The 24974-nt window shown below is 57.0% G+C and overlaps 1 protein-coding gene across 3 annotated transcripts in view; it reads left to right on the plus strand.

Moving 5' to 3' along the window:
* The window catches only part of LOC132207324 (galactose-3-O-sulfotransferase 2-like), a 146536-nt gene that overhangs the window by 44977 nt on the left and 76585 nt on the right, over positions 1-24974 (plus strand). The window contains exon 1 of one of the 3 annotated variants that reach the window (XM_059642557.1): positions 19000-19114. The exons of 1 other annotated variant lie outside the window; for it this stretch is intronic. The gene's annotated coding sequence lies outside the window, so the exon portion shown is untranslated. Of the gene's footprint in view, positions 1-18999; positions 19115-24492; positions 24557-24974 lie in introns of those variants that run through there. One more of the 3 variants, XM_059642558.1, reaches the window with a different exon arrangement.

Consider the following 24974-nt stretch of genomic DNA (forward strand, 5'->3'; position numbering starts at 1 on the left):
GCTCAGGGATGTGCGGGTTAGGGTGGATTGGCCGTGCTAAATTGTCCCGTAGTGCCCAGGGATGTGCGGGTTAGGGTGGATTGGCCGTGCTAAATTGTCCCGTAGTGCCCAGGGATGTGCGGGTTAGGGTGGATTGGCCGTGCTAAATTGTCCCATAGTGCCCAGGGATGTGCGGGTTAGGGTGGGTTGGCCGTGCTAAATTGTCCCATAGTGCCCAGGGATGTGCGGGTCAGGGTGGATTGGCCGTGCTAAATTGTCCCGGAGTGGCCAGGGATGTGCGGGTTAGGGTGGATTGGCCGTGCTAAATTGTCACATAGTGCCCAGGGATGTGCGGGTTAGGGTGGATTGGCCGTGCTAAATTGTCACATAGTGCCCAGGGATGTGCGGGTTAGGTTGGGTTGGCCGTGCTAAATAGTCCCATAGTGCCCAGGGATGTGTGGCTTAGGGTGGATTGGCCGTGCTAAATTGTCCCATAGTGCCCAGGGATGTGCGGGTTACGGTGGATTGGCCGTGCAAAATTGTCCCGTAGTGCCCAGGGATGTGCGGTTAGGGTGGATTGGCTGTGCTAAATTGTCCCATAGTGCCCAGGGATGTGCGGGTTAGGGTGGGTTGGCCGTGCTCAATTGTCCCATAGTGCACAGGGATGTGCGGGTTAGGGTGGATTGGCCGTGCTAAATTGTCCCATAGTGCTTAGGGATGTGCGAGTTAGGGTGGGTTGGCCGTGGGAAATTGTCCCAGAGTGCCCAGTGATGTGCGAGTTAGGGTGGATTGGCCGTGCTAAATTGTCCCATAGTGCCCAGGGATGTGCGGGTTAGGGTGGGTTGGCCGTGCTAATTTGTCCCGTAGTGCCCAGGGATGTGCGAGTTAGGGTGGATTGACGGGCTAAATTGTCCCGTAGTGCCCAGGGATGTGTGGGTTAGGGTGGATTGGCCGTGCTAAATTGTCCCATAGTGCCCAGGGATGTGCGGGTTAGGGTGGGTTGGCCGTACTAAATTGTCCCATAGTGCCCAGGAATGTGCGGGTTAGGGTGGATTGGCCGTACTAAATTGTCCCATAGTGCCCAGGGATGTGCGGGTTAGGGTGGGTTGGCTGTGGGAAATTGTCCCGTAGTGTCCAGGGATGTGCGGGTTAGGGTGGATTGGCCGTGGGAAATTGTCCCGTAGTGTCCAGGGATGTGCGTGTTAGGGTTGATTGGCCGTGTTAAATTGTCCTGTAGTGCCCAGGGATGTGCGGGTTAGGGTGGGTTGGCCGTGGGAAATTGTCCCGTAGTGTCCAGGGATGTGCGTGTTAGGGTGGATTGGCCATGCTAAATTGTCCCGTAGTGCCCAGGGATGTGCAGGTTAGGGTGGATTGGCCGTGCTAAATTGTCCCGTAGTGCCCAGGGATGTGCAGGTTAGGGTGGATTGGCCGTGCTAAATTGTCCCGTAGAGCCCAGGGATGTGCAGGTTAGGGTGGGTTGGCCGTGCTAAATTGTCCCATAGTGCCCAGGGATGTGTGGGTTAGGGTGGGACTGGCTGTGCTAAATTGTCCCGTAGTGCCCAGGGATTTGCGGGTTAGGGTGGATTGGCCGCGCTAAATTGTCCCGTAGTGCCCAGGGATGTGCAGGTTAGGGTGGATTGGCTGTGCTAAATTGTCCCGTAGTGCCCAGGGATGTGAAGGTTAGGGTGGATTGGCCGTGCTAAATTCTCCCGTAGAGCCCAGGGATGTGCAGGTTAGGGTGGATTGGCCGTGCTAAATTGTCCCGTACTGCCCAGGGATGTGCAGGTTAGGGTGGATTGGCCGTGCTAAATTGTCCCGTAGAGCCCAGGGATGTGCGGGTTAGGGTGGATTGGCCGTGCTAAATTGTCCCGTAATGCCCAGGGATGTGCAGGTTAGGGTGGATTGGCCGTGCTAAATTGTCCCGTAGAGCCCAGGGATGTGCCGGTTAGGGTGGGTTGGCCGTGCTAAATTGTCCCATAGTGCCCAGGGATGTGTGGGTTAGGGTGGGACTGGCCGTGCTAAATTGTCCCGTAGTGCCCAGGGATGTGCGGGTTAGGGTGGATTGGCCGCGCTAAATTGTCCCGTAGTGCCCAGGGATGTGCAGGTTAGGGTGGATTGGCCGTGCTAAATTGTCCCGTCGTGCCCAGGGATGTGCAGGTTAGGGTGGATTGGCCGTGCTAAATTGTCCCGTAGAGCCCAGAGATGTGCAGGTTAGGGTGGATTGGCCGTGCTAAATTGTCCCGTAGTGCCCAGGGATGTGCAGGTTAGGGTGGATTGGCCGTGCTAACTTGTCCCGTAGAGCCCAGGGATGTGCGGGTTAGGGTGGATTGGCCGTGCTAAATTGTTCCATAGTGCCCAGGGATGTGCGGGTTAGGGTGGATTGGCCGTGCTAAATTGTTCCTTAGTGTCCAGGGATGTGCAGGCTAGGGTGGATTGGCCGTGCTAAATTGTCCCGTAGTGCCCAGGGATGTGCGGGTTAAGGTGGATTGGCCATGCTAAATTGTCACATAGTGCTCAGGCATGTGCGGGTTAGGGTGGATTGGCCGCGCTAAATTGTCCCATAGTGCACAGGGATGTGCGGGTTAGGGTGGATTGGCCGTGCTAAATTGTCACATAGTGCTCAGGGATGTGCGGGTTAGGGTGGATTGGCCGTGCTAAATTGTCCCATAGTGCCCAGGGATGTGCGGGTTAGGGTGGGTTGGCCGTGCTAAATTGTCCCATAGTGCCCAGGGATGTGCGGGTTAGGGTGGATTGGCCGTGCTAAATTGTCCCGGAGTGGCCAGGGATGTGCGGGTTAGGGTGGATTGGCCGTGCTAAATTGTCACATAGTGCCCAGGGATGTGCGGGTTAGGGTGGATTGGCCGAGCTAAATTGTCCTGTAGTGCCCAGGGATGTGCGGGTTAGGGTGGATTGGCCGTGCTAAATTGTCACATAGTGCCCAGGGATGTGCGGGTTAGGGTGGGTTGTCGTGCTAAATAGTCCCATAGTGCCCAGGGATGTGCGGGTTAGGGTGGGTTGGCCGTGCTATATTGTCCCGTAGTGCCCAGGGATGTGCAGGTTAGGGTGGATTGGCCGTGCTAAATTGTCCCATAGTGCCCAGGGATGTGTGGCTTAGGGTGGATTGGCCGTGCTAAATTGTCCCATAGTGCCCAGGGATGTGCGGGTTAGGGTGGATTGGCCGTGCGAAATTGTCCCGTAGTGCCCAGGCATGTGCGGTTAGGGTGGCTTGGCTGTGCTAAATTGTCCCATAGTGCCCATGGATGTGCGGGTTAGGGTGGGTTGGCCGTGCTAAATTGTCCCATAGTGCACAGGGATGTGCGGGTTAGGGTGGATTGGCCGTGCTAAATTGTCCCATAGTGCCCAGGGATGTGCGAGTTAGGGTGGGTTGGCCGTGGGAAATTGTCCCAGAGTGCCCAGTGATGTGCGAGTTAGGGTGGATTGGCCGTGCTAAATTGTCCCATAGTGCCCAGGGATGTGCGGGTTAGGGTGGGTTGGCCGTGCTAAATTGTCCCGTAGTGCCCAGGGATGTGCGAGTTAGGGTGGATTGACGGGCTAAATTGTCCCGTAGTGCCCAGGGATGTGTGGGTTAGGGTGGATTGGCCGTGCTAAATTGTCCCATAGTGCCCAGGCATGTGCGGGTTAGGGTGGGTTGGCCGTACTAAATTGTCCCATAGTGCCCAGGGATGTGCGGGTTAGGGTGGATTGGCCGTACTAAATTGTCCCATAGTGCCCAGGGATGTGCGGGTTAGGGTGGGTTGGCCGTGCTAAACTGTCCCGTAGTGCCCAGGGATGTGCGTGTTAGGGTGGATTGGCCGCGCTAAATTGTCCCATAGTGTCCAGGGATGTGCAGGTTAGGGTGGGTTGGCCGTGCTAAATTGTCCCGTAGTGCCCAGGGATGTGCAGGTTAGGGTGGATTGGCCGTGCTAAATTGTCCCGTAGAGCCCAGGGATGTGCAGGTTAGGGTGGGTTGGCCGTGCTAAATTGTCCCATAGTGCCCAGGGATGTGTGGGTTAGGGTGGGACTGGCCGTTCTAAATTGTCCCGTAGTGCCCAGGGATTTGCGGGTTAGGGTGGATTGGCCGCGCTAAATTGTCCCGTAGTGCCCAGGGATGTGCAGGTTAGGGTGGATTGGCCGTGCTAAATTGTCCCGTAGTGCCCAGGGATGTGCCGGTTAGGGTGGATTGGCCGTGCTAAATTCTCCCGTAGAGCCCAGGGATTTGCAGGTTAGGGTGGATTGGCCGTGCTAAATTGTCCCGCAGTGCCCAGGGATGTGCAGGTTAGGGTGGATTGGCCGTGCTAAATTGTCCCGTAGAGCCCAGGGATGTGCGGGTTAGGGCGGATTGGCCGTGCTAAATTGTCCCGTAATGCCCAGGGATGTGCAGGTTAGGGTGGATTGGCCGTGCTAAATTGTCCCGTAGAGCCCAGGGATGTGCAGGTTAGGGTGGAATGGCCGTGCTAAATTGTCCTGTAGAGCCCAGGGATGTGCAGGTTAGGGTGGGTTGGCCGTGCTAAATTGTCCCATAGTGCCCAGGGATGTGTGGGTTAGGGTGGGACTGGCCGTGCTAAATTGTCCCGTAGTGCCCAGGGATTTGCGGGTTAGGGTGGATTGGCCGCGCTAAATTGTCCCGTAGTGCCCAGGGATGTGCAGGTTAGGGTGGATTGGCCGTGCTAAATTGTCCCGTAGTGCCCAGGGATGTGCAGGTTAGGGTGGATTGGCCGTGCTAAATTGTCCCGTAGAGCCCAGGGATGTGCAGGTTAGGGTGGATTGGCCGTGCTAAATTGTCCCGTAGTGCCCAGGGATGTGCAGGTTAGGGTGGATTGGCCGTGCTAAATTGTCCCGTAGAGCCCAGGGATGTGCGGGTTAGGGTGGATTGGCCGTGCTAAATTGTCCCGTAGTGCCCAGGCATGTGCAGGTTAGGGTGGATTGGCCGTGCTAAATTGTCCCGCAGTGCCCAGGGATGTGCAGGTTAGGGTGGATTGGCCGTGCTAAATTGTCCCATAGTGCCCAGGGATGTGTGGGTTAGGGTGGGACTGGCCGTGCTAATTTGTCCCATAGTGCCCAGGGATGTGCAGGTTAGGGTGGGTTGGCCGTGCTAAATTATCCCATAGTGCCCAGGGATGTGCGGGTTAGGGTGGATTGGCCGTGCTAAATTGTCCCATAGTGCCCAGGGATGTGTGGGTTAGGGTGGGACTGGCCGTGCTAAATTGTCCCGTAGTGCCCAGTGATGTGCGGGTTAGGGTGGATTGGCTGCGCTAAATTGTCCCATAGTGCCCAGGGATGTGCGGGTTAGGGTGGATTGGCCGTGCTAAATTGCCCCGTAGTGCCCAGGGATGTGCGGGTTAGGGTGGATTGGCCATGCTAAATTGTCCCATAGTGCCCAGGGATGTGCAGGTTATGGTGGGTTGGCCGTGCTAAATTGTCCCGTAGTGCCCAGGGATGTGTGGGTTAGGGTGGGACTGGCCGTGCTAAATTGTCCCGTAGTGCCCAGGGATGTGCGGGTTAGGGTGGATTGTCCGCGCTAAATTGTCCCATAGTGCCCAGGGATGTGCAGGTTAGGGTGGATTGGCCGTGCTAAATTGTCCCGTAGTGCCCAGGGATGTGCAGGTTAGGGTGGATTGGCCGTGCTAAATTGTCCCGTAGAGCCCAGGGATGTGCAGGTTAGGGTGGATTGGCCGTGCTAAATTGTCCCGTAGTGCCCAGGGATGTGCAGGTTAGGGTGGAATGGCCGTGCTAAATTGTCCCGTAGAGCCCAGGGATGTGCGGGTTAGGGTGGATTGGCCGTGCTAAATTGTCCCGTAGTGCCCAGGCATGTGCAGGTTAGGGTGGATTGGCCCTGCTAAATTGTCCCGTAGAGCCCAGGGATGTGCAGGTTAGGGTGGGTTGGCCGTGCTAAATTGTCCCGTAGAGCCCAGGGATGTGCAGGTTAGGGTGGGACTGTCCGTGCTAAATTGTCCCGTAGTGCCCAGGGATGTGCTGGTCAGGGTGGATTGGCCGCGCTAAATTGTCCCGTAGTGCCCAGGGATGTGCGGGTTAGGGTGGATTGGCCGTGCTAAATTGCCCCGTAGTGCCCAGGGATGTGCGGGTTAGGGTGGATTGGCCGTGCTAAATTGTCCCGTAGTGCCCAGGGATGTGCGGGTTAGGGTGGATTGGCCGTGCTAAATTGTCCCGTCGTGTCCAGGGATGTGTGGGTTAGGGTGGGTTGGCCGTGCTAAATTGTCCCGTAGTGCCCAGGGATGTGCGGGTTAGGGTTGATTGGCCGTGCTAAATTGTCCCGTAGTGCCCAGGGATGTGCAGGTTAGGGTGGATTGGCCGTGCTAAATTGTCCCATAGTGCCCAGGGATGTGCGGGTTAGGGTGGATTGGCCGTGCTAAATTGTCCGGTCGTGTCCAGGGATGTGTGGGTTACGGTGGGTTGGCCGTGCTAAATTGTCCCGTAGTGCCCACAGATGTGCGGGTTAGGGTGGATTGGCCGTGCTAAATTGTTCCATAGTGCCCAGTGATGTGCGGGTTAGGGTGGATTGTCCGTGCTAAATTGTCCCGTCGTGTCCAGGGATGTGTGGGTTAGGGCGGATTAGCCGTGCTAAATTGTCCCGTAGTGTCCAGGGATGTGCGGGTTAGGGTGGATTGGCCGTGCTAAATTGTCCCATAGTGTCCAGGAATGTGTGGGTTAGGGTGGGTTGGCCGTGCTAAACTGTCCCGTAGTGCCCAGGGATGTGCGTGTTAGGGTGGATTGGCCGCGCTAAATTGTCCCATAGTGTCCAGGGATGTGCAGGTTAGGGTGGGTTGGCCGTGCTAAATTGTCCCGTAGTGCCCAGGGATGTGCAGGTCAGGGTGGCTTGGCCGTGCTAAATTGTCCCGTAGAGCCCAGGGATGTGCAGGTTAGGGTGGGTTGGCCGTGCTAAATTGTCCCATAGTGCCCAGGGATGTGTGGGTTAGGGTGGGACTGGCCGTTCTAAATTGTCCCGTAGTGCCCAGGGATTTGCGGGTTAGGGTGGATTGGCCGCGCTAAATTGTCCCGTAGTGCCCAGGGATGTGCAGGTTAGGGTGGATTGGCCGTGCTAAATTGTCCCGTAGTGCCCAGGGATGTGCAGGTTAGGGTGGATTGGCCGTGCTAAATTCTCCCGTAGAGCCCAGGGATTTGCAGGTTAGGGTGGATTGGCCGTGCTAAATTGTCCCGCAGTGCCCAGGGATGTGCAGGTTAGGGTGGATTGGCCGTGCTAAATTGTCCCGTAGAGCCCAGGGATGTGCGGGTTAGGGCGGATTGGCCGTGCTAAATTGTCCCGTAATGCCCAGGGATGTGCAGGTTAGGGTGGATTGGCCGTGCTAAATTGTCCCGTAGAGCCCAGGGATGTGCTGGTTAGGGTGGAATGGCCGTGCTAAATTGTCCTGTAGTGCCCAGGGATGTGCAGGTTAGGGTGGGTTGGCCGTGCTAAATTGTCCCATAGTGCCCAGGGATGTGTGGGTTAGGGTGGGACTGGCCGTGCTAAATTGTCCCGTAGTGCCCAGGGATGTGCGGGTTAGGGTGGATTGGCCGCGCTAAATTGTCCCGTAGTGCCCAGGGATGTGCAGGTTAGGGTGGATTGGCCGTGCTAAATTGTCCCGTAGTGCCCAGGGATGTGCAGGTTAGGGTGGATTGGCCGTGCTAAATTGTCCCGTAGAGCCCAGGGATGTGCAGGTTAGGGTGGATTGGCCGTGCTAAATTGTCCCGTAGTGCCCAGGGATGTGCAGGTTACGGTGGATTGGCGTGCTAAATTGTCCCGTAGAGCCCAGGGATGTGCGGGTTAGGGTGGATTGGCCGTGCTAAATTGTCCCGTAGTGCCCAGGCATGTGCAGGTTAGGGTGGATTGGCCGTGCTAAATTGTCCCGTAGAGCCCAGGGATGTGCAGGTTAGGGTGGGTTGGCCGTGCTAAATTGTCCCATAGAGCCCAGGGATGTGCAGGTTAGGGTGGGACTGGCCATGCTAAATTGTCCCGTAGTGCCCAGGGATGTGCGGGTTAGGGTGGATTGGCCGCGCTAAATTGTCCCGTAGTGCCCAGGGATGTGCGGGTTAGGGTGGATTGGCCGTGCTAAATTGCCCCGTAGTGCCCAGGGATGTGCGGGTTAGGGTGGATTGGCCGTGCTAAATTATCCCATAGTGCCCAGGGATGTGCAGGTTAGGGTGGGTTGGCCGTGCTAAATTGTCCCATCGTGCCCAGGGATGTGCAGGTTAGGGTGGATTGGCCGTGCTAAATTGTCCCATAGTGCCCAGGGATGTGTGGGTTAGGGTGGGACTGGCCGTGCTAAATTGTCCCATAGTGCCCAGGGATGTGCAGGTTAGGGTGGGTTGGCCGTGCTAAATTATCCCATAGTGCCCAGGGATGTGCGGGTTAGGGTGGATTGGCTGTGCTAAATTGTCCCATAGTGCCCAGGGATGTGTGGGTTAGGGTGGGACTGGCCGTGCTAAATTGTCCCGTAGTGCCCAGTGATGTGCGGGTTAGGGTGGATTGGCTGCGCTAAATTGTCCCATAGTGCCCAGGGATGTGCGGGTTAGGGTGGATTGGCCGTGCTAAATTGCCCCGTAGTGCCCAGGGATGTGCGGGTTAGGGTGGATTGGCCATGCTAAATTGTCCCATAGTGCCCAGGGGTGTGCAGGTTAGGGTGGGTTGGCCGTGCTAAATTGTCCCATAGTGCCCAGGGATGTGTGGGTTAGGGTGGGACTGGCCGTGCTAAATTGTCCCGTAGTGCCCAGGGATGTGCGGGTTAGGGTGGATTGTCCGCGCTAAATTGTCCCATAGTGCCCAGGGATGAGCGGGTTAGGGTGGATTGGCCGTGCTAAATTGTCCCATAGTGCCCAGGGATGTGCAGGTTAGGGTGGATTGGCCGTGCTGAATTGTCCCGTAGTGCCCAGGGATGTGCAGGTTAGGGTGGATTGGCCGTGCTAAATTGTCCCGTAGTGCCCAGGGATGTGCAGGTTAGGGTGGATTGGCCGTGCTAAATTGTCCCGTAGAGCCCAGGGATGTGCAGGTTAGGGTGGATTGGCCGTGCTAAATTGTCCCGTAGTGCCCAGGGATGTGCAGGTTAGGGTGGATTGGCCGTGCTAAATTGTCCCGCAGTGCCCAGGGATGTGCAGGTTAGGGTGGATTGGCCGTGCTAAATTGTCCCGTAGAGCCCAGGGATGTGCGGGTTAGGGCGGATTGGCCGTGCTAAATTGTCCCGTAATGCCCAGGGATGTGCAGGTTAGGGTGGATTGGCCGTGCTAAATTGTCCCGTAGAGCCCAGGGATGTGCTGGTTAGGGTGGAATGGCCGTGCTAAATTGTCCTGTAGTGCCCAGGGATGTGCAGGTTAGGGTGGGTTGGCCGTGCTAAATTGTCCCATAGTGCCCAGGGATGTGTGGGTTAGGGTGGGACTGGCCGTGCTAAATTGTCCCGTAGTGCCCAGGGATGTGCGGGTTAGGGTGGATTGGCCGCGCTAAATTGTCCCGTAGTGCCCAGGGATGTGCAGGTTAGGGTGGATTGGCCGTGCTAAATTGTCCCGTAGTGCCCAGGGATGTGCAGGTTAGGGTGGATTGGCCGTGCTAAATTGTCCCGTAGAGCCCAGGGATGTGCAGGTTAGGGTGGATTGGCCGTGCTAAATTGTCCCGTAGTGCCCAGGGATGTGCAGGTTAGGGTGGATTGGCCGTGCTAAATTGTCCCGTAGAGCCCAGGGATGTGCGGGTTAGGGTGGATTGGCCGTGCTAAATTGTCCCGTAGTGCCCAGGCATGTGCAGGTTAGGGTGGATTGGCCGTGCTAAATTGTCCCGTAATGCCCAGGGATGTGCAGGTTAGGGTGGATTGGCCGTGCTAAATTGTCCCATAGTGCCCAGGGATGTGTGGGTTAGGGTGGAATGGCCGTGCTAAATTGTCCTGTAGAGCCCAGGGATGTGCAGGTTAGGGTGGGTTGGCCGTGCTAAATTGTCCCATAGTGCCCAGGGATGTGTGGGTTAGGGTGGGACTGGCCGTGCTAAATTGTCCCGTAGTGCCCAGGGATTTGCGGGTTAGGGTGGATTGGCCGCGCTAAATTGTCCCGTAGTGCCCAGGGATGTGCAGGTTAGGGTGGATTGGCCGTGCTAAATTGTCCCGTAGTGCCCAGGGATGTGCAGGTTAGGGTGGATTGGCCGTGCTAAATTGTCCCGTAGAGCCCAGGGATGTGCAGGTTAGGGTGGATTGGCCGTGCTAAATTGTCCCGTAGTGCCCAGGGATGTGCAGGTTAGGGTGGATTGGCCGTGCTAAATTGTCCCGTAGAGCCCAGGGATGTGCGGGTTAGGGTGGATTGGCCGTGCTAAATTGTCCCGTAGTGCCCAGGCATGTGCAGGTTAGGGTGGATTGGCCGTGCTAAATTGTCCCGCAGTGCCCAGGGATGTGCAGGTTAGGGTGGATTGGCCGTGCTAAATTGTCCCATAGTGCCCAGGGATGTGTGGGTTAGGGTGGGACTGGCCGTGCTAAATTGTCCCATAGTGCCCAGGGATGTGCAGGTTAGGGTGGGTTGGCCGTGCTAAATTATCCCATAGTGCCCAGGGATGTGCGGGTTAGGGTGGATTGGCCGTGCTAAATTGTCCCATAGTGCCCAGGGATGTGTGGGTTAGGGTGGGACTGGCCGTGCTAAATTGTCCCGTAGTGCCCAGTGATGTGCGGGTTAGGGTGGATTGGCTGCGCTAAATTGTCCCATAGTGCCCAGGGATGTGCGGGTTAGGGTGGATTGGCCGTGCTAAATTGCCCCGTAGTGCCCAGGGATGTGCGGGTTAGGGTGGATTGGCCATGCTAAATTGTCCCATAGAGCCCAGGGATGTGCAGGTTATGGTGGGTTGGCCGTGCTAAATTGTCCCGTAGTGCCCAGGGATGTGTGGGTTAGGGTGGGACTGGCCGTGCTAAATTGTCCCGTAGTGCCCAGGGATGTGCGGGTTAGGGTGGATTGTCCGCGCTAAATTGTCCCATAGTGCCCAGGGATGTGCAGGTTAGGGTGGATTGGCCGTGCTAAATTGTCCCGTAGTGCCCAGGGATGTGCAGGTTAGGGTGGATTGGCCGTGCTAAATTGTCCCGTAGAGCCCAGGGATGTGCAGGTTAGGGTGGATTGGCCGTGCTAAATTGTCCCGTAGAGCCCAGGGATGTGTGGGTTAGGGTGGATTGGCCGTGCTAAATTGTCCCGTAGTGCCCAGGGATGTGCAGGTTAGGGTGGAATGGCCGTGCTAAATTGTCCCGTAGAGCCCAGGGATGTGCGGGTTAGGGTGGATTGGCCGTGCTAAATTGTCCCGTAGTGCCCAGGCATGTGCAGGTTAGGGTGGATTGGCCCTGCTAAATTGTCCCGTAGAGCCCAGGGATGTGCAGGTTAGGGTGGGTTGGCCGTGCTAAATTGTCCCGTAGAGCCCAGGGATGTGCAGGTTAGGGTGGGACTGTCCGTGCTAAATTGTCCCGTAGTGCCCAGGGATGTGCTGGTCAGGGTGGATTGGCCGCGCTAAATTGTCCCGTAGTGCCCAGGGATGTGCGGGTTAGGGTGGATTGGCCGTGCTAAATTGCCCCGTAGTGCCCAGGGATGTGCGGGTTAGGGTGGATTGGCCGTGCTAAATTGTCCCGTAGTGCCCAGGGATGTGCGGGTTAGGGTGGATTGGCCGTGCTAAATTGTCCCGTCGTGTCCAGGGATGTGTGGGTTAGGGTGGGTTGGCCGTGCTAAATTGTCCCGTAGTGCCCAGGGATGTGCGGGTTAGGGTTGATTGGCCGTGCTAAATTGTCCCGTAGTGCCCAGGGATGTGCAGGTTAGGGTGGATTGGCCGTGCTAAATTGTCCCATAGTGCCCAGGGATGTGCGGGTTAGGGTGGATTGGCCGTGCTAAATTGTCCGGTCGTGTCCAGGGATGTGTGGGTTACGGTGGGTTGGCCGTGCTAAATTGTCCCGTAGTGCCCACAGATGTGCGGGTTAGGGTGGATTGGCCGTGCTAAATTGTTCCATAGTGCCCAGTGATGTGCGGGTTAGGGTGGATTGTCCGTGCTAAATTGTCCCGTCGTGTCCAGGGATGTGTGGGTTAGGGCGGATTAGCCGTGCTAAATTGTCCCGTAGTGTCCAGGGATGTGCGGGTTAGGGTGGATTGGCCGTGCTAAATTGTCCCATAGTGTCCAGGAATGTGTGGGTTAGGGTGGGTTGGCCGTGCTAAACTGTCCCGTAGTGCCCAGGGATGTGCGTGTTAGGGTGGATTGGCCGCGCTAAATTGTCCCATAGTGTCCAGGGATGTGCAGGTTAGGGTGGGTTGGCCGTGCTAAATTGTCCCGTAGTGCCCAGGGATGTGCAGGTCAGGGTGGCTTGGCCGTGCTAAATTGTCCCGTAGAGCCCAGGGATGTGCAGGTTAGGGTGGGTTGGCCGTGCTAAATTGTCCCATAGTGCCCAGGGATGTGTGGGTTAGGGTGGGACTGGCCGTTCTAAATTGTCCCGTAGTGCCCAGGGATTTGCGGGTTAGGGTGGATTGGCCGCGCTAAATTGTCCCGTAGTGCCCAGGGATGTGCAGGTTAGGGTGGATTGGCCGTGCTAAATTGTCCCGTAGTGCCCAGGGATGTGCAGGTTAGGGTGGATTGGCCGTGCTAAATTCTCCCGTAGAGCCCAGGGATTTGCAGGTTAGGGTGGATTGGCCGTGCTAAATTGTCCCGCAGTGCCCAGGGATGTGCAGGTTAGGGTGGATTGGCCGTGCTAAATTGTCCCGTAGAGCCCAGGGATGTGCGGGTTAGGGCGGATTGGCCGTGCTAAATTGTCCCGTAATGCCCAGGGATGTGCAGGTTAGGGTGGATTGGCCGTGCTAAATTGTCCCGTAGAGCCCAGGGATGTGCTGGTTAGGGTGGAATGGCCGTGCTAAATTGTCCTGTAGTGCCCAGGGATGTGCAGGTTAGGGTGGGTTGGCCGTGCTAAATTGTCCCATAGTGCCCAGGGATGTGTGGGTTAGGGTGGGACTGGCCGTGCTAAATTGTCCCGTAGTGCCCAGGGATGTGCGGGTTAGGGTGGATTGGCCGCGCTAAATTGTCCCGTAGTGCCCAGGGATGTGCAGGTTAGGGTGGATTGGCCGTGCTAAATTGTCCCGTAGTGCCCAGGGATGTGCAGGTTAGGGTGGATTGGCCGTGCTAAATTGTCCCGTAGAGCCCAGGGATGTGCAGGTTAGGGTGGATTGGCCGTGCTAAATTGTCCCGTAGTGCCCAGGGATGTGCAGGTTAGGGTGGATTGGCCGTGCTAAATTGTCCCGTAGAGCCCAGGGATGTGCGGGTTAGGGTGGATTGGCCGTGCTAAATTGTCCCGTAGTGCCCAGGCATGTGCAGGTTAGGGTGGATTGGCCGTGCTAAATTGTCCCGTAGAGCCCAGGGATGTGCAGGTTAGGGTGGGTTGGCCGTGCTAAATTGTCCCATAGAGCCCAGGGATGTGCAGGTTAGGGTGGGACTGGCCATGCTAAATTGTCCCGTAGTGCCCAGGGATGTGCGGGTTAGGGTGGATTGGCCGCGCTAAATTGTCCCGTAGTGCCCAGGGATGTGCGGGTTAGGGTGGATTGGCCGTGCTAAATTGCCCCGTAGTGCCCAGGGATGTGCGGGTTAGGGTGGATTGGCCGTGCTAAATTATCCCATAGTGCCCAGGGATGTGCAGGTTAGGGTGGGTTGGCCGTGCTAAATTGTCCCATCGTGCCCAGGGATGTGCAGGTTAGGGTGGATTGGCCGTGCTAAATTGTCCCATAGTGCCCAGGGATGTGTGGGTTAGGGTGGGACTGGCCGTGCTAAATTGTCCCATAGTGCCCAGGGATGTGCAGGTTAGGGTGGGTTGGCCGTGCTAAATTATCCCATAGTGCCCAGGGATGTGCGGGTTAGGGTGGATTGGCTGTGCTAAATTGTCCCATAGTGCCCAGGGATGTGTGGGTTAGGGTGGGACTGGCCGTGCTAAATTGTCCCGTAGTGCCCAGTGATGTGCGGGTTAGGGTGGATTGGCTGCGCTAAATTGTCCCATAGTGCCCAGGGATGTGCGGGTTAGGGTGGATTGGCCGTGCTAAATTGCCCCGTAGTGCCCAGGGATGTGCGGGTTAGGGTGGATTGGCCATGCTAAATTGTCCCATAGTGCCCAGGGGTGTGCAGGTTAGGGTGGGTTGGCCGTGCTAAATTGTCCCATAGTGCCCAGGGATGTGTGGGTTAGGGTGGGACTGGCCGTGCTAAATTGTCCCGTAGTGCCCAGGGATGTGCGGGTTAGGGTGGATTGTCCGCGCTAAATTGTCCCATAGTGCCCAGGGATGAGCGGGTTAGGGTGGATTGGCCGTGCTAAATTGTCCCATAGTGCCCAGGGATGTGCAGGTTAGGGTGGATTGGCCGTGCTGAATTGTCCCGTAGTGCCCAGGGATGTGCAGGTTAGGGTGGATTGGCCGTGCTAAATTGTCCCGTAGTGCCCAGGGATGTGCAGGTTAGGGTGGATTGGCCGTGCTAAATTGTCCCGTAGAGCCCAGGGATGTGCAGGTTAGGGTGGATTGGCCGTGCTAAATTGTCCCGTAGTGCCCAGGGATGTGCAGGTTAGGGTGGATTGGCCGTGCTAAATTGTCCCGCAGTGCCCAGGGATGTGCAGGTTAGGGTGGATTGGCCGTGCTAAATTGTCCCGTAGAGCCCAGGGATGTGCGGGTTAGGGCGGATTGGCCGTGCTAAATTGTCCCGTAATGCCCAGGGATGTGCAGGTTAGGGTGGATTGGCCGTGCTAAATTGTCCCGTAGAGCCCAGGGATGTGCTGGTTAGGGTGGAATGGCCGTGCTAAATTGTCCTGTAGTGCCCAGGGATGTGCAGGTTAGGGTGGGTTGGCCGTGCTAAATTGTCCCATAGTGCCCAGGGATGTGTGGGTTAGGGTGGGACTGGCCGTGCTAAATTGTCCCGTAGTGCCCAGGGATGTGCGGGTTAGGGTGGATTGGCCGCGCTAAATTGTCCCGTAGTGCCCAGGGATGTGCAGGTTAGGGTGGATTGGCCGTGCTAAATTGTCCCGTAGTGCCCAGGGATGTGCAGGTTAGGGTGGATTGGCCGTGCTAAATTGTCCCGTAGAGCCCAGGGATGTGCAGGTTAGGGTGGATTGGCCGTGCTAAATTGTCCCGTAGTGCCCAGGGATGTGCAGGTTAGGGTGGATTGGCCGTGCTAAATTGTCCCGTAGAGCCCAGGGATGTGCGGGTTAGGGTGGATTGGCCGTGCTAAATTGTCCCGTAGTGCCCAGGCATGTGCAGGTTAGGGTGGATTGGCCGTGCTAAATTGTCCCGTAGAGCCCAGGGATGTGCAGGTTAGGGTGGGTTGGCCGTGCTAAATTGTCCCATAGAGCCCAGGGATGTGCAGGTTAGGGTGGGACTGGCCATGCTAAATTGTCCCGTAGTGCCCAGGGATGTGCGGGTTAGGGTGGATTGGCCGCGCTAAATTGTCCCGTAGTGCCCAGGGATGTGCGGGTTAGGGTGGATTGGCCGTGCTAAATTGCCCCGTAGTGCCCAGGGATGTGCGGGTTAGGGTGGATTGGCCGTGCTAAATTATCCCATAGTGCCCAGGGATGTGCAGGTTAGGGTGGGTTGGCCGTGCTAAATTGTCCCATCGTGCCCAGGGATGTGCAGGTTAGGGTGGATTGGCCGTGCTAAATTGTCCCATAGTGCCCAGGGATGTGTGGGTTAGGGTGGGACTGGCCGTGCTAAATTGTCCCATAGTGCCCAGGGATGTGCAGGTTAGGGTGGGTTGGCCGTGCTAAATTATCCCATAGTGCCCAGGGATGTGCGGGTTAGGGTGGATTGGCTGTGCTAAATTGTCCCATAGTGCCCAGGGATGTGTGGGTTAGGGTGGGACTGGCCGTGCTAAATTGTCCCGTAGTGCCCAGTGATGTGCGGGTTAGGGTGGATTGGCTGCGCTAAATTGTCCCATAGTGCCCAGGGATGTGCGGGTTAGGGTGGATTGGCCGTGCTAAATTGCCCCGTAGTGCCCAGGGATGTGCGGGTTAGGGTGGATTGGCCATGCTAAATTGTCCCATAGTGCCCAGGGGTGTGCAGGTTAGGGTGGGTTGGCCGTGCTAAATTGTCCCATAGTGCCCAGGGATGTGTGGGTTAGGGTGGGACTGGCCGTGCTAAATTGTCCCGTAGTGCCCAGGGATGTGCGGGTTAGGGTGGATTGTCCGCGCTAAATTGTCCCATAGTGCCCAGGGATGAGCGGGTTAGGGTGGATTGGCCGTGCTAAATTGTCCCATAGTGCCCAGGGATGTGCAGGTTAGGGTGGATTGGCCGTGCTGAATTGTCCCGTAGTGCCCAGGGATGTGCAGGTTAGGGTGGATTGGCCGTGCTAAATTGTCCCGTAGTGCCCAGGGATGTGCAGGTTAGGGTGGATTGGCCGTGCTAAATTGTCCCGTAGAGCCCAGGGATGTGCAGGTTAGGGTGGATTGGCCGTGCTAAATTGTCCCGTAGTGCCCAGGGATGTGCAGGTTAGGGTGGAATGGCCGTGCTAAATTGTCCCGTAGAGCCCAGGGATGTGCGGGTTAGGGTGGATTGGCCGTGCTAAATTGTCCCGTAGTGCCCAGGCATGTGCAGGTTAGGGTGGATTGGCCATGCTAAATTGTCCCGTAGAGCCCAGGGATGTGCAGGTTAGGGTGGGTTGGCCGTGCTAAATTGTCCCGTAGAGCCCAGGGATGTGCAGGTTAGGGTGGGACTGGCCGTGCTAAATTGTCCCGTAGTGCCCAGGGATGTGCTGGTCAGGGTGGATTGGCCGCGCTAAATTGTCCCGTAGTGCCCAGGGATGTGCGGGTTAGGGTGGATTGGCCGTGCTAAATTGCCCCGTAGTGCCCAGGGATGTGCGGGTTAGGGTGGATTGGCCGTGCTAAATTATCCCATAGTGCCCAGGGATGTGCAGGTTAGGGTGGGTTGGCCGTGCTAAATTGTCCCATCGTGCCCAGGGATGTGCAGGTTAGGGTGGATTGGCCGTGCTAAATTGTCCTGTAGTGCCCAGGGATGTGCAGGTTAGGGTGGATTGGCCGTGCTAAATTGTCCCGTAGTGCCCAGGGATGTGCGGGTTAGGGTGGATTGTCCGCGCTAAATTGTCCCATAGTGCCCAGGGATGTGCGGGTTAGGGTGGATTGGCCGTGGGAAATGCAGGGTTTATGGGAACAGGTAGGGGATTGGGCCTGGATGTGGATGCTCTCCGGAGGCTCGGTATGGATCTGTTTGGCTGAATGTCCTGTTTCCGCACTCTCAGTTATCTGTGACCGTGTTGGAGGATGCCTCCTCGCACTCCTGCATTGAAGGGTCACGACTGACTATGAAGCATTCGGTGGAGGGGAGGTGGTCACATAAGGTGCTATCGAAATGCAAGTGGCCCCCCCCCCACCGCAACACCCATGCCGCAGTCGGGGACCATGTCAACGGCAGGGAAGCTGAAGAATCTCAATAAGACAGAGCTGTTTAGAAGCGAGTAGCGAGGCTGGACTGCGTCTGGATGGGCTGCAGGCCTTCAGCTGTCCCCAAAACCTTCCCTCCAAGCAATAACATCCACTCGGAAAATCAGAGCAGGGAGCTCTGCCAAATCGGCCCTCGAACAAAACTAAAAGCAAAACAGAGCCAGAAAGCTGGGTGCATCTGGGAATTTTTGAAGACACTTAGAACTCATCACCATTTCTATTGCTTTGTGAAGCCCTGCATTTACAGGATATAACAGGAATGCCGTGCACACAGCCCAGGTTATATATATAAAGGCAGTGCATTTTATATTCGGTGGACGGGCTGATACTTGGGGGAAGTATTTGACTGAGCTGCAAACTTCTCACACCGACTCATTCCCTGGAAGGCAGAACTCTCACTGACCACTGTCTCAAAGGGGCCATCAGCAAATTCTCCCCAGGATCCCGCGGGGAATAATTACTCCTCAATGAATCGCTATCGTTGGGATTATAGAGTCACAGAGTTGTCCAGCACAGAAACAGGACCCTTCAGGCCCAACCTTTCTGAGCCGACCACAGAATTAGTCCCATCTGCTATCATTTGGCCCATATCCCTCTAATCTCTTCCTATTCATGTCCTCATCCAGATGCATTTTAAATGTTATAACTGTACCAGCCTCCACCACTTCCCGTCCATACATGGACCAACCTCTGTGTGAAAAAGTTGCCCCTCTTGTCCCTTTTAATTCTTTCCTCTCTCACCTTGAACCTATGCCCCTCTAGTTTTGGACTCCCCCAACCTGGGGGAAAAGACCTTGTCTACTCACCCTATCCATGCCCCTCATGGTTTTATAAACCTCTTTGAGGTCACCCCTCAGCCTCCGATGCTCCAGGGAAAATAGCCCCAGCCTGTTCAGCCTCTCCCGGTAGCTCAAACCCTCCAACCCTGGCAACATCCTTCTAAACTTTTGCTGAGCCCTGCCAAGTTTTTCCAAAAGTGGCCCCGACCAATGTCCTGTACAGCTGCAACATGACCCTCCCAGCCCCTATACTCAATGCACTGACCAATAAAGGCGAGCGTCCCGAACACCTTCCTCACTGCCCTGTCTACCTGCGACTCTACTTTCAAGGAAATGTGTACCTGCCCCCCAGGGTCTCTCTGTTCAGCGACACTCCCCAGGACCTCACCATTAACTGTATAAATCCTGATCCGATGTGCCTTTCCAAAATGGAGTACCTCACATTTATATAAATTCAACTCCATCTGCCACTCTCATCAGATCAAAATCCTGTTGTACTCTGAAGGAACCTCCTTCACTGTTCCCTACACTTCTAATTTTGGTGTCATCTGCAAACGGACTGCCCACCCCTCCTTTGTTTATATCCAAATCATTGCCTAGCCCCTCCTTAAACAAATTAGCCAACTCCGACCGGAATGTTATGAATATTTTCGCCCGGGGTGTTCCACAAAACCGAAGCGGTCACATCACGATGAACACAAGACAGCACCAAAGCAAAACTTTCTTACCGAGCGAGTTAATCTTTAATACTAAACACACTCACTCTAATCTTATTCGGCCCTTTAAGCTGACAATATTTCCCCAGCCTCCTGTAAATTTACACAGTCAGTCTCTCTCTCTGGCTCTGGCTCAGTCTCTGTGAAGTTGCTCTCTCTCTCTGTATGGACAGTCAGCTGGTCTCTGCTTCTAGCCATGCTGATCCCCTCAGAAAGCCTCCAGAAGATTTAAGTGAGTGGTCTGCAGGTGAACCCTGCTCTCATACATTTATGTGGTTTTTCTGGGAACTTTCTGCAGTTCGGGGCATTCAGGGAGATTCACTTAATAGTTTGAAACAATCATCTGGATGGCATGCTACAGTGAGTTACTTTATGTAGCAGGACTTGGTACATTTCTGTATCGCGTCTCCGTTGTGTGATGGATAAGTTGTTGGGGAACAAGTCTGCCTGTGACATTGTTATTTGTTGGTGTAAGATTGTCAAGGTTGGTGGGAGCTTGCTGTGTTTCCAAAAGTAAAACAGCTGACCCCTTTCCAACACTACAACAGCCACGGCAATTCACTCAGTCTTTCGCTGGTTCTACTTATTGCTGCTCGGTCGCTGAGAGGAGAAGCAGGTGGGGACGTGTTGTTGGGGACGTGTTGTCGGGGGCGTGTTGTCGGGGACGTGTTGTCCGGGACGTGTTGTCGGGGCTGTGCTGTCTGGGACGCGTTGTCGGGGAAATGTCTGGGACGTGTTGTCAGGGGCTTGTTGTCGGGGACATGTTGTCTGGGGCGTGTTGTCCGGGACGTGTTGTCAAGGGCATGTTGTCGGGGACGTGTTGTCCGGGAAGTGTTGTCGAGGGCGTGTTGTCGGGGGCAAATTGGCGGGAGCGTGTTGTCAGGAGCATGTTGTCGGGGGCGTGTTGTCGGGGGCGTGTTGTCGGGGGCGTGTTGTCGGGGACGTGTTGTCGGGGACGTGTTGTCGGGGGCGTGTTGTCGGGGACATGTTGTTGGGGACGTGTTGTCGGGGGTGTGTTGTTGGGGATGTGTTGTTGGGGACGTGTTGTCTGGGACGTGTTGTCAGGGACATGTTGTCGGGGACGTGTTGCCTGGGAAGTGTTGTCCGGGACGTGTTGTCAGGGACGTGTTGTCTGGGAAGTGTTGTCCGGGACGTGTTGTCGGGGGCGTGTTGTCTGGGACGTGTTGTCTGGGACGTGTTGTCGGGGATGTGTTGTCGGGGACGTGTTGTCTGGCACGTGTTGTCTGGGGCGTGTTGTCCGGGACGTGTTGTCGGCGGCATGTTGTCGGGGGCGTGTTGTCGGGGACGTGTTGTCAGGGACGTGTTGTCGGGGACGTGTTGTCTGGGATGTGTTGTCTGGGGCATGTTGTCTGGGACGTGTTGTCGGGGGCGTGTTGTCGGCGGCATGTTGTCGGGGGCGTGTTGTCGGGGCCGTGTTGTCGGGGATGTTTTGTCGGGGGCGTGTTGTCGGGGACGTGTTGTCTGGAGCGTGTTGTCTGGGACGTTTTGTCGGGGGCGTGTTGTCTGGGGGCGTGTTGTCGGGGACGTGGTGTCGGGCACGTGTTGTCTGGAGGGTGTTGTCTGGGACGTGTTGTCTGGGACGTGTTGTCAAGGGCGTGTTGTCGGGGACGTGTTGTCTGGGGGCGTGTTGTCGGGGGCGTGTTGTCCGGGACGTGGTGTCTTGGGCGTGTTGTCGGGGACGTGTTGTCGGGGGCGTGTTGTCGGGGACGTGATGTCTGGCACGTGCTGTCGGGGCCGTGTTGTCCGGGACGTGTTGTCGGGGATGTGTTGTCGAGCGACATGTTGTCGGGGACGTGTTGTCGAGGGTGTGTTGTCTGGCACGTGTTGTCGGGGCCGTGTTGTCCGGGACGTGTTGTCAGGGACGTGTTGTCTGGGGCCTGTTGTCCGGGACGTGTTGTCGAGGGCGTGTTGTCTGGGAAGTGTTGTCGGGGGCGTGTTGTCGGTGGCGTGTTGTTGGGAGCGTGTTGTCGGGGCCGTGTTGTCAGGGGCGTGTTATCGGGGGTGTGTTGTCTGGGACGTGTTGTCTGGGGGGCGTGTTGTCGGGGACGTGGTGTCTTGGGCGTGTTGTCGGGGACGTGTTATCTGGGACATGTTCTCCGGGACGTGTGGTCGGGGGCGTGTTGTCGGGGACGTGTTATCTGGGACGTGTTGTCTGGGACGTGTTGTCTGGGAAGTGTTCTCGGGGGCGTATGTCCGGGACGTGTTGTCGGGGGCGTGTTGTTGGGGATGTGTTGTCTGGGACGTGTTGTCTGGGACGTGTTGTCTGGGGCGTGTTGTCGGGGATGTGCTGTCGGGGACGTGTTGTCGGGGGCGCGTTGTCCGGGACGAGTTGTCGAGGACGTGTTGTCGGGGGCATGTTGTCGGGAGCATGTTGTCAGGGACGTGTTGTCTGGGACGTGTTGTTGGGGATGTGTTTTCGGGGGCGTGTTCTAGGGGATGTGTTGTCCGGGACGTGTTGTCGGGGCCATGCTGTCTGGGACGTGTTGTCAGGGGCTTGTTGTTGGGGACGTGTTGTCTGGGGCGTGTTGTCCGGGACGTGTTGTCAAGGGCATGTTGTCGGGGACGTGTTGTCGGGGACGTGTTGTCCGGGAAGTGTTGTCGGGGGCGTGTTGGCGGGAGCGTGTTGTCGGGGTCGTGTTGTCTGGGGGCGTGTTGTCAGGGGCATGTTGTCGGGGGCGTGTTGTCGGGGGCGTGTTGTCGGGGACGTGTTGTCGGGGACGTGTTGTCTGGGAAGTGTTGTACGGGACGTGTTGTCAGGGACGTGTTGTCTGGGAAGTGTTGTCCGGGACGTGTTGTCGGGGGCGTGTTGTCTGGGACGTGTTGTCTGGGACGTGCTGTCGGGGGTGTGTTGTCGGGGAAGTGTTGTCTGGCACGTGTTGTCGGGGGCGTGTTGTCGGGGACGTGTTGTCGGGGCCGTGTTGTCCGGGACATGTTGCCCGGGACGTGTTGTCAGGGACGTGTTGTCAGGAACGTGTTGTCTGGGGCCTGTTGTCCGGGACGTGTTGTCGAGGGCGTGTTGTCTGGGAAGTGTTGTTGGGGGCGTGTTGTCGGCGGCGTATTGTCGGGAGCATGTTGTCTGGAGCGTGTTGTCTGGGACGTGTTGTCAGGGGCGTGTTGTCGGGGACGTGTTGTCTGGAGCGTGTTGTCTGGGACGTGTTGTCGGGGACGTGTTGTCGGGGACGTGTTGTCTGGGACGTGTTGTCTGCGACGTGTTGTCGGGGGCATGTTGTCGGGGGCGTGTTGTCTGGGGGCGTGTTGTTGGGGACATGTTGTCCGGGACGTGGTGTCTTGGGCGTGTTGTCGGGGACGTGTTGTCTGGCACCTGTTGTCGGGGCCGTGTTGTCCGGGACGTGTTGTCGGGGATGTGTTGTCGAGCGACATGTTGTCGGGGACGTGTTGTCGAGGGCGTGTTGTCTGGCACGTGTTGTCGGGGCCGTGTTGTCGAGGGCGTGTTGTCTGGCACGTGTTGTCGGGGCCGTGTTGACCGGGACGTGTTGTCAGGGACGTGTTGTCAGGAACGTGTTGTCTGGGGCCTGTTGTCCGGGACGTGTTGTCGAGGGCGTGTTGTCTGGGAAGTGTTGTCGGGGGCGTGTTGTCGGCGGCGTGTTGTCGGGAGCATGTTGTCGGGGCGTGTTGTCAGGGGCATGTTATTGGGGGCGTGTTGTCCGGGACGTGTTGTCTGGGGCGTGTTGTCGGGGACGTCGTGTCTTGGGCGTGTTGCCGGGGACGTGTTGTCGGGGGCGTGTTGTCGGCGGCATGTTGTCGGGGGCGTGTTGGCGGGGGTGTGTTGTCGGGGACGTGTTGTCTGGCACGTGTTGTCTGCGACGTGTTGTCGGGGGCATGTTGTCGGGGGCGTGTTTTCTGGGGGCGTGTTGTCGGGGACGTGTTGTCCGGGACGTGGTGTCTTGGGCGTGTTGTCTGGGACGTGTTGTCGGGGGCGTGTTGTCGGGGACGTGTTGTCAGGCACCTGTTGTCGGGGCCGTGTTGTCCGGGACGTGTTGTCGGGGATGTGTTGTCGAGCGACATGTTGTCTGGCACGTGTTGTCGGGGCCGTGTTGTCGAGGGCGTGTTGTCTGGCACGTGTTGTCGGGGCCGTGTTGACCGGGACGTGTTGTCAGGGACGTGTTGTCAGGAACGTGTTGTCTGGGGCCTGTTGTCCGGGACGTGTTGTCGAGGGCGTGTTGTCTGGGAAGTGTTGTCGGGGGCGTGTTGTCGGGGCCGTGTTGTCAGGGGCATGTTATTGGGGGCGTGTTGTCCGGGACGTGTTGTCTGGGGCGTGTTGTCGGGGACGTCGTGTCTTGGGCGTGTTGCTGGGGACGTGTTATCTGGGACATGTTGTCCGGGTCGTGTTGTCGAGGGCGTGTTGTCTGGGACGTGTTGTCGGGGGCGTGTTGTCCGCGGCATGTTGTCGGGGGCGTGTTGGCGGGGGTGTGTTGTCGGGGGCGTGTTGTCGGGGGCGTGTTGTCGGGGACGTATTGTCTGGGAAGTGTTGTCGGGGACGTGTTGTCTGGAGCGTGTTGTCTGGGACGTGTTGTCGAGGGCGTGTTGTCTGGGAAGTGTTGTCGGGGGCGTGTTGTCGGCGGCGTGTTGTCGGGAGCATGTTGTCAGGGGCATGTTATTGGGGGCGTGTTGTCTGGGACGTGTTGTCGAGGGCGTGTTGTCTGGGACGTGTTGTCTGGAACGTGTTGTCTGGGATGTGTTGTCTGGGGCGTGTTGTCGGGGACGTGTTGTCGGGGACGTGGCGTCGGGGACGTGTTGTCGGGGACGTGTTGTCGGGAGCATGTTGTCAGGGGCATGTTATTGGGGGCGTGTTGTCTGGGACGTGTTGTCGAGGGCGTGTTGTCTGGGACGTGTTGTCTGGAGCGTGTTGTCTGGGATGTGTTGTCTGGGGCGTGTTGTCTGGGACGTGTTGTCGGGGGCGTGTTGTCGGGGACGTGTTGTCGGGGACGTGGCGTCGGGGGCGTGTTGTCGGCGGCGTGTTGTCGGGAGCATGTTGTCAGGGGCATGTTATTGGGGGCGTGTTGTCTGGGACGTGTTGTCGAGGGCGTGTTGTCTGGGACGTGTTGTCTGGAGCGTGTTGTCTGGGATGTGTTGTCTGGGGCGTGTTGTCGGGGACGTGTTGTCGGGGACGTGGCGTCGGGGGCGTGTTGTCGGCGGCGTGTTGTCGGGAGCATGTTGTCAGGGGCATGTTATTGGGGGCGTGTTGTCTGGGACGTGTTGTCGAGGGCGTGTTGTCTGGGACGTGTTGTCTGGAGCGTGTTGTCTGGGATGTGTTGTCTGGGGCGTGTTGTCGGGGACGTGTTGTCGGGGACGTGGCGTCGGGGACGTGTTGTCGGGGACATGTTGTCGGGGACATGTTGTCTGGGATGTGTTGTCGGGGACATGTTGTCGGGGACATGTTGTCTGGGATGTGTTGTCGGGGACGTGTTGTCGGGGACGTGTTGTCGTACAAATTGTTGTGGCCATTTGTAGTTTGGCGAGGTTGCCATTGTCCTGATGGAAGTGTTTGACAGCCTGATTGTCCTTCCAGGAATATACAACTTCTGGCCGACCAAACGGCCACTGCAGCCGATATCTGGGTCTTTTGCTGGTTGGTCATCATTGGCTAGTGACGTGCCTCAGGGATCAGTGTTGAGATCACTTCCAACGTTTGGTGAGAATATGGAGTTGTCAACGTTCGCAGACGTCACCGAAAGAGGGACATAGACAGGTTAAGAGGGTGGGCAAAGTCTGGCAGATGGAGTATCACATTGGAGGTCATCCATTTTGGTTCGAATAACAGCATTATTTAAACAGTGAAAAGTTGCAGCTTGCTGCTGTGCAGAGGGACCTGGGTGTCCTTGTGCAAGAATCGTAAAAAGTTGGGTGGCAGGGGCAGCAAGTAATTCCTGCAGCAAGTGGAATGCTGTGCTTCATTGCTAGAGGGATGGAGTTTAAAAGCAGGGAGGTTATGCTGTGGCTGTACAGGGTCCTGGTGAGGCCCCACCTGGGGCACCGTGTAGAGTTACGCTCTCCTTACTTGAGAAAGGATGGACTGGCACTGGAGGGGGTGCAGAGGACATTCACCAGAG

Source organism: Stegostoma tigrinum, chromosome 45, assembly GCF_030684315.1.
Source record: "Stegostoma tigrinum isolate sSteTig4 chromosome 45, sSteTig4.hap1, whole genome shotgun sequence".
Classification (NCBI taxonomy): Eukaryota; Metazoa; Chordata; class Chondrichthyes; order Orectolobiformes; family Stegostomatidae; genus Stegostoma; species Stegostoma tigrinum.